This window comes from Microtus ochrogaster, chromosome 1 (assembly GCF_000317375.1).
Source record: "Microtus ochrogaster isolate Prairie Vole_2 chromosome 1, MicOch1.0, whole genome shotgun sequence".
Classification (NCBI taxonomy): Eukaryota; Metazoa; Chordata; class Mammalia; order Rodentia; family Cricetidae; genus Microtus; species Microtus ochrogaster.
In genome coordinates, this window is record NC_022009.1 from 35,843,223 (window position 1) to 35,853,840 (window position 10,618).

The window sequence follows — 10,618 nt, forward strand, 5'->3', positions numbered from 1 at the left end:
ACTGGAGGTGAACACGGAAGACTAGACGTGAACAGGAGATAGCCATGGAACTTAAACAGAATCTGAGATGCTCTCCACAAGGCTGAAGTCAGGACTACCTCTGTGTGGCGTAGTGGGAAAGAACAATAACCATCAGAGAATAAGCCATTACAGAGGGTTGACTCAGCATACAGTGTTACACCAAGAATACGGTGTCTTGGCAGAAGAGTATGGTCACAGGAACAGGAGGGGTCAACAATTTGCCAGAAAATTCCTGTAGCAGGGAATTGAAGACAGCTGAATTCAAGTTCTTCTGGGTAGCAATGGGATATGGCATGACCTGAGGTTCCAACATCAGGCCATGGTTGGGAAAAGAAAGTGTTGCAACTACCAAGGCCCAGATCAGTTAACTAAGTGCAGAAGAAGGCGTTTGCTAATCCATACTAGACTTTGGTGAAATAAAGATAATCTGCATATGAATGTGAATGTGACCCCTGCATGGGTTCACACAGGGGTCAAGTCAAGCCTGGGGGGTTGTGTGTGCAAAATGATCCAGGAAGATGGTAGCAGAGTTCACACTGGATGAGACAGACACACACACAAATTAACTGACAACAGGATGGGTGCTGTGTCTTGGGAGAGAATGAAGGCAAGTGGACAGTAAACTCAGCCAGCAGACTGGCAAAAACCAAGTAGGTAGGTGTACAGTGCCCACTTAATAGCTTAGAACATGCAGCTGAGATCAGAACCAAAGGTGGGCCTAGGTGAACATAGGGAAGAGAAAGTAATAACAGTCCTGGGGATTGCTAGCTGCTGAGAAGAAAGAGATGGGGAGACAGAGGGATGAGGGGAAGCAAGAGGAAGCATGTCTGGCCACCAGGAACCTATTCTGAGGCTGTACAATTCTAGGTTCCTCAGGTGAGGAGGACAAAAGTGAGTGATGAGGAGACAAGATGGGGGAGACAGTAACGGTAGCGAGATTACAATGTAACTGCTCTGTGTCTCAGGAGGTTGTCTTGGGGCCTGAAGTACTCAAATCTTCAAAGAGCCATCAGTAGGCTCAAGGGTCACACAGGCAGAAGCCAAGGGAAAGAGCATGCAAGGCAGGGCTTCACTTCAAGTCTACAGAGGATTTAATTACTAGTTCTGATTTTCTCCAGCAGTTGGTTTCAAACAAGAAGGGGAAAAGGACAGAGAATGCAAGCAAGGTAGAAATTAGAAGCCACAACATTGAACTCACTGCAACTGAGTAAAAAAATCTAATGAATCAAAGCACAACCCTGCCTTATGAAGACAGAAAATAAACAGTTAGGTTAGCATATTCAACCCAGTCAAAAATATACCTCCATTCACCAGATTTACATATTTTTTTACATTGTACTTGGCAGATATTTTGGTGTTGTGCTATAATTCCCCAGGAAAGATGTGTAACACACACTTTCCTATCAAAGCAACCTGAACTTGAGTGCTTGCAGGTTTTCGCTTGATGAAATGCTGTTTCAGCTTCCTTTGTATTTCTGTAAACAGTACCTTTTGTTTACATTGCAGATAATCAAACGATATCTCAACAATCAAAACCAAACTAAACCAATTCACAGGAACAGGAAAGAGCTACATAATTATGCAACCGGTTTATCAAGAATACTTTTTGGGCAACATGCCTGCCTTTCTCGTGTTGTGGAGATACAAAAGCATAGCCCTGCCTGCAGGATGCTGATAGTGCTGGGAAAAAAAAAAGAAAAAGTGATTGGCTTGAGAGTATAAGTTGCAGAGTTAGCCTGTCTGAGTCCGAATCTCGGTTCCATTACTAACTATCTGGTGGTCTGGAGCAAATGCTTTGACCTCTCCAAGCCATTTCCTCATTTATAAAGTGGGCATAGACAGTACAGCCTGTGAGCTTCCACAGTCACTGGCACAGAGCAAACCTTCAGGCAACAGCAGTTACAGTTACTGATTATGCTAACACGGCATCGTGCCTCAGCAGTTCTAGAGAACATGAAGGGTGTTTTGTGTGCTCAAGTAGCAAGGGATACCACTTAGATAAGCAGGTAGGGATACAGGAGAGAAGAGCAGTGAACCTGGCATGAGTAAAAGTGTGGGAAGACAGATGAGCTAGGATCAACATGGTGAGTGGATTAGAATGGTGTTTAACCTGGGGAATGTACAAGAACGTCCAAAAAGGCGTTCGAGTTTCTGTTTGTCTGTCAGGCTTGCATGTTAAGGTAAAGAATCTAGATTTTTCTATGAGAAGCAATGAGAAGCTATTGAAGTAAGAAAGTAACACTAAAATGTAATGATAATTTACTCTCATTAGTCTAAATTTAACTAGAAAGGTAGACAGTGATTTTCAAAGTTTAATATGAATATCAATCATGAAGGGATCATATTAAAGTAAATACAGGGAATTCAGTGGGGCTGAGATTAGCATTGCCAATAAGTCCCTGCACTAATACCTGTCTCTAGAGCTCACTGCAAAATAAGGATATAGTTATTCAATGTAGTTTAATGGAAAAGAATGGCTGGGTAAGAGGAAGGTAGACAAGATGTCAAAACTTCAGGGAGCAAACACATAGGCTTCCATGTCAGAGATAAAAATCTAGTCCTGGAAACCTTCAACCCGATTTTAGGATAACAATTTTGACATATTTCTTAATATTCTGAACCCATTTTCCATAATATTAAAACACAATTTTGAGGCAGAGAGAGAAAAATGGCTTCAAGTTCAAGTTCAGCTCGGCCTACATAGCATGTGACAGACCAATCTGGGCTGCAGAATAAGACTCTACCTTGAAAAAAAAAAAGAAGCAAAATAACGTTTTAAATATCTCATAAAATATAAAGTTTCTTTCACAAATGCATGCCTTTTATCTGATATATACAACATACAGTATGATTAAAATTCACACCCTAAAGTTCACTATCTACTACAAAGGGAAAAAAAACAATTGATTCCTTTTGCTTTAAAGGAAAGAGGCATGAAGACATTCATGATGTGTGGCTATTAATAACACCAAGGATGACTGAACAGGTTAGCAACATTTGGTCACAGAAAGAAACCATGGTAGTAGTCACTGATATGACAGTTGAATTACAGACAGTTATATGTAAGTAGTTTCTAACATGACAGTTGTGTTAGTCAGCCACATATGTAGATGAGGAGCTAGAGACAGTGGCCAAAACACTTGCTACAGTGACATCTCCAAACTAAACCTAGGATTGGACGGCTGTCAAGCCGAGTAATTTCCTCTTGAGAACAGCCTTTGTTACACTGACAGACCATATCTGTATTCATACTGTGGAGGCTTCAGAATATCTGTGGTACACAGAGAAAATAAAAGTCTGCCACGCTACTCCCCATGCTAAATAACTCCACAGTGCATTTCTGAGTTGGAAGAAGCCTGGCAGCCCCCCTTACTGTGGAAACAAAGAGAGTCCAAATGAAAAGGTTCAGAGATTGGTGGTAAGACTGGTCAGTGGGAGAGCTGGGACTAGAACTCACGTCTGCTGATCCCTAACCAGAGGCTTCACTGACTGCCATGGCCCTTCCACCGCACCAGCATTGCACTCGAGAAATAAAGCAAGCAAGCAAGCAACAACAAAGTGCAGTGAGACCCTCATTTTCTGCACTGGCCGTTCATTTCCAACGTAGCCAATTGTCGTAAACAACTGAGCAGTGAGCCGTGTGGAGTGTGGTGATAAATATTCTACCATGGCGGCTCGTGCTAAGCACATGTTCTGATGCAGGGAAGAATGTATGTATACAAATGACTATGCAAGAGCACAAAGACAAAGATGTTCATGCAGGGCTAGCAGCTTAAAGCAGGAAGTTCAGACAATTTCCTTGTTAGGGGATGGAAAACATATGGGCAGAGTACAGGGTAAAAACCAGCTTTCAAGACTGGAAATACTTTACTCTCTGGGCCTTAAAAGATGATTGAAATTTGTGTCTGTATTGTTTTTAACATAAGAAAAATACAGAATCTAGGAATCCTAATTCAAATCATGTATCTTTGATGATGGGAAATTAGTTAGGTAAGCTAAAGAAATGAAAATAACAGACTCGAATTCAACCCTGTGTGATGAAGCCATCACTCTTCTCTATTCATTTTCTCCTCTAGTCCCTGAACTTTAAATTCTGAGTCACCAGTTCTAAACTTTGTACTGGCAGAATGACGTTCTTCAAAGCATGCTCCAGTGGCGCAATCGGTTAGCGCGCGGTACTTATACAGAATGACGTTCTTCAAGTAGAAAGAAATGATTTATGTCAATGGGGCCTCTGAAAAAAGCTAGTAATAAAAATGACTAGCATAGAACTATTTATGTAGATGGGTTTTGTACTTTTCAATTCTGATTGATATATAATAATCATATTTTTTCTGGGAAATGGCATGGTATTTCAGAAAACTACCTGTTTGGGCAGGACACAGAGATATAGCTAGTCACTTCTGTCTATGTATGGCTATGAATAATGAGAAATGATTTCAAGTCTTTAACATTTTCCTATACAGAACCATGCAAATAATTAGAGATAAACAACCACACTCACCAGAGTAGGCACTGACTATAAGAACTCCGATCTTATCCAGGTCATGTGACTATACTTGAGTCACATTCTGATATACAAAGTAAAACCGGGGAAGCAATTCTACTAGAGTTGGCTCAAGAAAATGATGCACAACAAACTGGCTGCTCCCTGAAGGGCACGGGGGCGGCCAAAGAACACAGTGAGGAATAACAGTTCAAGGGATGCAAATGCTCTGAAGAAACAAACGTCATCTTAAATCACTGTCCTTCAGGCTCGCTGACTCTGAAAAAAAAAATCCAAAAAACAGAGACATCTGTTGGCCCATTTTACCCCAGCTCAGGACGATCCTTCCATCTATTACAGCTGCGACACGAGGCATAGCTAATTTTTTTTTGTCAAGAATATATGCATCACCCCCTTTGAAAATTGCATTCCTAAACTTCAGTCTCCTACCAACACTCAGACATTGATCACGTAGTATTTAATGAGACATGATGTTCTTATTTACAAACAATTTTAATACCCCCTCCAAAGAGTTAGATGGTCTATGTACTTTGAACTTCCTCCAAGTAATATGAAGGGGATTCTGACATCAAAAATATCATTTATAACTTGAATGTCTCCATGCATGGCTGGAGGGCACTTTGGTGGCTCAGTGTTTCCACTGCACACTGGTCTGTTGCCGTCCGGCTGTACACTCAGGCCTTTTGAACACACACTTTTCATTTAATAGCTGGGAAGCAGAGGAGGCTTGCTGGAGCTCTTTACCAGTTGGCAGGTGGTGGGAATGTACAAAAGCCAACAAATACCAGCACTTACAATAAGACGGAGAAGTAAACATACACACGCACAAGGAAAAAGGCCACTCCCTGATGACAACTGAGGTTAGAAGTAGTCAAGAGATTAATTCATAAAAATCACATGCAGGAAGAGAAGGTTGAAAACAAGGCTACATATGGCCATCAGGATCCAGCCTTAAGCTTAAAGTACTCTTCCCTAGATTGTGGGAAATAAGCCATGAAGAAAACTAGAAATGAGAATTTTTGCCAGCACTGGATGTTTCAAATTGTGACAAATAGACCAACAATCATTTATTAACCACAAGGCAACATGTCAGTGATCAAAATGACGGGAGATAAATCCATAAACTCAAGGAGCTTGAAGTACTTTATGGGGATAATCATAAACACTGCATGTTTATTTAGCGCATAACTGATTAACATATAACAATAAATTCTATCCAAGTTTAAGAAAGGAGACACAACTGTCCAGTGCAGGGATAAACAGCGTCTACTGAGCAGTGCTGCGGAAGATAGTTCAAATCGGGGCAGGCCAGGAGCAGGGCAAGCCCATGCCAGGCGAGGGAAGGAGAATGGGCTGAGAATGCACGTCACACAATCAACAGCACAAACAGCACGCCAGGAAAACAGAAATTCAAGACAAGTGAAAGCCAAGCCTGGAAAGGTACCAGATGTTGGAAAGGGGGCCAGATGCTGAAGAGCTAGGTTAAAGAGTTTTAACTGTACTCAGTAGACTCACTAAAGATCTTTTTGAACATAAAGAAGACAGTACTGTGAAGTTTCCAGTAGTTTCGATTAGTGTTTAAGAGGAAATGTGATGCTTGTTTTGATCCCCAAGTGTCTGAAGCAGCCTGGGAAGTGACTTTGACTCCACAGTAACACACGATGCTAGTCAACTCATCACAACTCTTGTCACTTTTTACTGTGTGTGAGAGATCAAGAAAAGAATTAACTGAGAACTTCTGAATACAGCATTATCTTGGATGCAGCCTTGGTGACTTTAATGCAGAAATACACAAAGCATAACTACCAGCTCCAAGAGGAAAGAAAAGTTGCCAAGTTTCAAATATTGAAAGCAGTTCCCCACCCTCCACACACACGTTTCTATTTGTTTTGAAACAGGGTCATCCAGGCTAGGCCAGGACTCATTATCTGGTTGAGGCAAGCGTTGAACTCTTGAACCTCCTGTGTTGGCCTCCCAAATGCTGAGATTATAGGTGAGTGTCACATATCCTGCCTAACAATAAAATCTCTAATTACTGTTGCCCCGGTAAAGCAATTATATCTCTACAACAAGACTGAAGATATACATAAATGGCATCGAGGAGATACTATAAAGTAACAGTATAGCAGAGTCACGAAGAGGACAACAGATACAGCGCAACAAAGAAAGAGAAGAAGAAAACTAATGAGAAAATAGAAGGTCACAATGGTCAGGTCACAGGTGAAAACAGACACCACAGGAAACGTATGAGGACACACAGTGAGAAGACTCAGCTGTCAAGAACACACGGCTCTTGCAAAGGACCTGAATTCAGTACTCTGCACCAATGTCAGGCAGTTCGCAACTGTGTGAAACTCCAGCTCCGGGGAGCCTAATGCCTCTTCTGACCTCTGTAGACAACTGCACCCACAGCACAAACCTTCACATAGACACACATGCCTACAAAAGATTAAAAATTAAAACAAAAAACTTTAAAAAGGACTTCCATCATAAGAATAAACTAGCGTTTCAAAGAAAAGGAAGTTGACTATAAAAATTTTAGCATTGACCCACTATAAAATTTTATTCAGTTACAATGTTCCGGGTAAGTATTTCTGAATATAAAAGGCAGGAGGAAATATGGTTCTTGCGATCCTTAAAAGCAAAAGCTACAGGACATGACTTAGAGATGAGCTTTGAATCCATCTAACTGTAGGACTGACAAGACTATAAAGGAAGAGGTAATAGCTACAGAATAACCAGAATATGAATTTTAGAGATAAACATATCTATTGAAATCTACATGGCCCTTTACTTATGCTACAATCAACAGAATGGCCAACTATTCACCAACATTATAAAAATCCTGTTTTGTTCTTGCAGCACTCTGGATTTCCCATGAACATGCCAGTGTTCTTACCAAGTTAGAAACCAAAGTAACGCTTTGCTGCATCATGTCCAAGGAGGTTTGGCTTCTGTTATTTGCTTATTTGGCTTTACACTGTAGTCTGATTTGGTTTACAGAATGAGAGTATGAGAAGGGCAGCCACTTCTGAAAATGGCTACTCTTGGTCTCTAGAAATTTCTCCAGAAGGACCGGGTAGCCATTATATTGAAAGATTGATTCCCGCCCCTCAAGTCATTCAAACCACAAGGAACTCTTATCCTGTTGAAATTCCTCCAGCTTCTCCCTTGGAAATGTCACAGCATTGTACATTGTCAAGAGCCCAAGCAGCTCATTTTCATTTTTCTGTGCCGGAAAACCATTTGGAGCACTGACACGGGGATGCTTTTGCTTACGGTGTCTCAGACATCTCTATCTCTTTGGTCTATTTCAATCTGCACAGAGAGGAAATATTTTTCTTTCCCCTTTGAATCCAGTAATTATTTATATTCATATTCTTTTATTTTTAGTTTATAGATGATGGTGTTTATAATAAACTAATTTTTAAAAGAATTCACTTTTATGTGTATATACACATGTGTTGAGGCTCCCTTGGAACCAGGACAGTGGCAGATCCTCTGGAGCTGAAGCTACAGGTGTCTGTGAATCACCCAGTGTGTGTGCTGCCTCTGCAAGAACAGCAAATCACCGTAACTGCTGAGTCATTTTCCAGCCCAATATAATGGACTTCAACAAGTCAGACTCAACCAGCTGGAATGCCTTGCTTTGGCTGTATACTATGGTGGTCTCCAAATTGCTTTTTACACTAGTAAATAGCACACAATTTGATAGACAAAATCTACAATAGAAGTATATGCATTTACAGCATGTGCTACTGTATTATTATGTTATCATAAAAATTTAATAGAAAATAGCTAAGTAATTTAATATGCAGATTTTATTATTAATGGCAAATATCTGTGCTATCACTAGAAATTATTCATAGCATTTAATAATAATGTGATTTAATTTACTTTATTATTTTGGAACATCTTCACTTAATCCTTTCTGACTGAGTAATTTAAAGTTCAATTTGTTTCAAGACTTGGCTCTAAGAGCTGTCATGGATACCTCATTAAATTATACAACTCTAAGTGAGACCAGGTGATCATGGCCCTGACACCTTCAGCTTGTAGTTCCATCTACTGATAATGAAAAGGTTAGCCAGTTTTTAAATTTGTTAAATTAATATTGTTTTGCTACTGCTGACTGAAATCCAGAAATATATATCTACCTTCTCTGATATCACATGTAGGTTTTGAAAATGTATTAAGGTTTTGGTTTTACAAAAATAAACTTTAATTTATTCTCTGACAATTTTGTACATGTATATGAGGTATTCTGACTACATCCACTCCCCACCCCCTCCTCTATCCCCCTCTCATTCCCTCTGGAACCCTTCTGCTTCCCAGCACATCCCCTTCTTACTCTCATGACTTGTTTTTAATGACCCACTGAGTCCCAGAATGTGCATGAGATGGCTGTGGATGAATTACCAGTGCCACACTCCTGAAGGCAGACACTGCCGCTTTCCCCAGCCGCCAGTCATTACCAACAGCTGCTCCGGAAGCATGCAAGCCATACCTACCGTTACACTTGAAAAAATTAAAACTACAAAAACTGCAGGATGTTCTCTAGCCAGGTCAGGACATTTTATTTTTCAACTTACCAAAAACACAGGTATAAAGAGGTTTAATAAGCAACACACATGATTTTGTAAAATAAAGTCTTACTTACAAACATGTTTGCAAAAATGCTCTCTACAAGGTGGTAGAGCAGAGTTTGAACTGGAAGCTGTTAACTTTTTGGCTCATGGTTAAACATTGTCTCTGTCTCAAAGGGCTATAATAAAGTATTTTTCCTAAGCCTGGCCTGGTGGTTCAGACATGCAATCCCAGCTACTCGGGTGGCTGAGGCAGGATAACACAAATTTAAGACCTTGCCTGGGCTACACCCAGAATGAGTTTCAGGCCAGCATGGGCAACCCGTGAGGCCTGCCTATAATAAAAACAAACAGGGAGCTGGGCTTATAACTCAGGGATACAGCACCTGTGAGGCACACAAGAGGCCTGGGTTTAAGGCTCAGTACCAGGAAAAAAAAAAATCTATTTTTCTTTAATTCTCTACAAGGTAGCATCCACTATAACCAGGTAACAAGCATTTAAAGGTGGCAAATTTATATATATATATGAGCTGTTCAAATTTATATATATTTCAAAATCTACCACTGTAAGGTAGAAATACATTGATATTCACTGTTCCCCTCATCACAAAGCACCTAAACAGATGCTAATATACTTTAAGAACCTGCTTTTACAAAATCACCTACATTCTCCGCATTCACTTTGTATGCATCAGGATACATGTTCCCCTTCAATAGCCTCTCAATGGCTTGCCTGTGAGCGAGGCAGCAGATGAATTTCATATATGTCACTGTTAATGATAATGCGCACAATCCTTATTCAAATAACCTGCTTGATAATTTCTATTGAGCAGGGCTGGCTTCAGGCCAGATTCCATTCAATTACTTTTCTCCCAAAAGGGAGTATCTGCCAGATGTCCCCCAATATCCATTCCCTCCTTTCTTCTTCAGTATCAGAACCTCTATGAAGTAGGCCAAGATTGTGCAAAGCCCCTCGCCCTCCCCTGCAGGTACAAGCAGTCTTGAACCTAAGTGTTGGTCACTGGAGTGTAGGGTTGGGATAGAACCTCAGAAGAAGAGTCAGGGCTTCTGTCCTGTCCTCTTAACTGCTGCCATCCAGATAAGGTGGCTGAAGTTTCAACAGCTACCCCAGCGCAAGTAGCAGCCAGGAGTTAAAGGCACCAGAGGAACAAGATGGGGAACCCAGGTCCACCGTAACTATGACACTACCATTCAGGCTAGGCTTGCCGACATTTTTTGGAAAGAAATGCAGGAATATCTCTTATGATCTTTCAGTATTTGGGTTTTCCTGGATGTTGCTAGTGACTAAACTATTCAACATACCTGGTGACAGTGGACGATGGGCTCAAGCGAGGCAGTTGGGCCCCTCTCTCAGGTCTGCACGCGCTGAAGCTAGTGCCACTAACATTACAATCTGCAGGCTCCCAACACACACTGCTCATTTTGAAGAGATGCACTTAAGGTGTAGACCGCAACCGAACTGACAGCGGCAGCTTGGGGAGCA

At 40.9% G+C, this 10,618-nt stretch overlaps 1 protein-coding gene across 1 annotated transcript in view; it reads right to left on the reverse strand.

Moving 5' to 3' along the window:
- The window catches only part of Efcab11 (EF-hand calcium binding domain 11), a 164,158-nt gene that overhangs the window by 127,372 nt on the left and 26,168 nt on the right, over nucleotides 1-10,618 (reverse strand). The gene's annotated exons all lie outside the window — the stretch shown is intronic.